Consider the following 2011-nt stretch of genomic DNA (forward strand, 5'->3'; position numbering starts at 1 on the left):
TTCTTTTATTTTGACTCACGTTTATTGCTGTTTCATCCATATTTTCGATATCCTTGTCCAAGTTTTGGTTATCATCATTAATCAAATCTAAATGTATAAAAAATTACACTATTAAGCATTACTTTATTTGCAAGTTAAAAAAATAATGTTAAAGATTTATAAAAATAATATATATATTTATTTATTGTTATACCATTTGTCAACTGTTCATTTTCTAAATGCAAATCCATGACAGTCATTAACGGAGATGGTGTCATTCGCGGATTTGAATCGTCATCATTTAAGTTGTTTGCTGTAACTGGTTGGAATGTTTTCTTTTTTCTTTTCCCTCGGCCTAATTGCGAACATGATGTATCTGATGTATCGGTTCGAATTTTTTTATGTACAACATCTATAGCTTCCTTATATGAATCTGTAATTACAAATTATTTTATTAATTGTCTATATATATACATACATTTGTATTACATGATTTATATAAGTCTTTTCCATAACCGTATTCATAAATATTGGGAAGTTATGATTTGATATATTAAATACGAAAAAGTCATTTTTTTAATATAAAACATGTTTAATTAAGATATTATCTTATTATATACTATCAATATTTTTATGACAATACTTACTACTTTGAAATATTAGTTGCACTATGTATTTTTGCCAATTGTCTTTTGGGGGTTCTTTCCGTAATATATATTTCCTAACATTTTTTTCCGGCCATTTACACATTATTTGATCATTTGTAAATGTCATCCATGAGGTTGGTACAACTTCTACAGCGTTTGATTGGCCTTCTATATTGATAAATTCAATCACTGACCAAGTCTGCAAAGCATATAAACCATTTAATTTTCAATTAATAAACATTATTATAATGTTATAATATGATCCCACAAAAAAAGACATCACAGATGTAAAAAAAAAGCGCTAAGTTATATCTTTCGTCAGCAAGGGTTCGATTCCCGCTTCAGCGACTTTTCGGACCTATATTTTTCTCGCTTATTTCTCCATATGTAAGTTTCGAAATTAATTTATATGTGGAACGTTGGGATCTCAAATTGAGATACAGTTCCGTTTAATTAATTTTTCGTTTCGTTTCCTTGGCTCTATTGCCCAGCTTAGAAGACAGCATACTTATATTATTTATATTGAGAGCCGATAAAAATATTTATTTCTGAGTTTATTCACGCCTTGGGCTAATCACGGCGGTATTTACTAACATCTACTAAAAAGGCAAATGAAAAATATAGGATCGAAAGGGTCTGAATAGCTTAGTTGGTAAGAGCAGTCGCCCGGAAAGTGAAAGACGCGGGTTCGATTCCCGCTTCAGCGACTTTTCGGACCTATATTTTTCTCGCTTATTTCTCCATATGTAAGTTTCGAAATTAATTTATATGTGGAACTTTGGGATCTCAAATTGAGATACAGTTCCGTTTAATTAATTTTTCGTTTCGTTTCCTTGGCTCTATTGCCCAGCTTAGAAGACAGCATACTTATATTATTTATATTGAGAGCCGATAAAAATATTTATTTCTGAGATAATATATAATATTTAGATAAATTTCTTATAATGATACAATGTATAATTTTTGCTTTATTTTAAAACGTTTATAATATATACAATAACAAAATAAATTCAGTAAATATATATATATATATATTTATTCATCTTTATATTAAATAACATGAATAATTATGTAATTAATTTAAACTGGAATGTATATACATTGTAAAGTTATTATATATTTTTATAAAATATTTAGATAAACAGATATATATAAAAAATAAATTATTTATCTTTAAATAATTATTTAATTCAATATATTTAAACGTAATTCAAAAAAGGTAATATAAGGCACAAAGAATTAAATTTAGGAAATTAAAAAAATTTAAAGTTAAATAAAAATTTTTTAATTTAAATTAAAAAATAAAGTAAAAATAAAAGTAAAAAAAATGTAATGTACAAAAAATACTTAGCGCTGTTTTGTATTGTTATTTTAACACATTAGTA

The 2011-nt window shown here is 26.0% G+C and overlaps 1 non-coding gene across 1 annotated transcript; it reads left to right on the top strand.

Moving 5' to 3' along the window:
• The first annotated feature begins 1260 nt into the window (after positions 1–1260).
• On the top strand, positions 1261–1335 carry TRNAS-GGA (transfer RNA serine (anticodon GGA)). The gene has a single exon. It is a non-coding gene; the product is annotated as a tRNA-Ser (tRNA).
• Positions 1336–2011: the final 676 nt, after the last annotated feature.

The sequence above is a fragment of the Nylanderia fulva genome, unplaced genomic scaffold (assembly GCF_048542155.1).
Source record: "Nylanderia fulva isolate GAGA-0341 unplaced genomic scaffold, ASM4854215v1 Scaffold978, whole genome shotgun sequence".
NCBI classification, from domain to species: domain Eukaryota; kingdom Metazoa; phylum Arthropoda; class Insecta; order Hymenoptera; family Formicidae; genus Nylanderia; species Nylanderia fulva.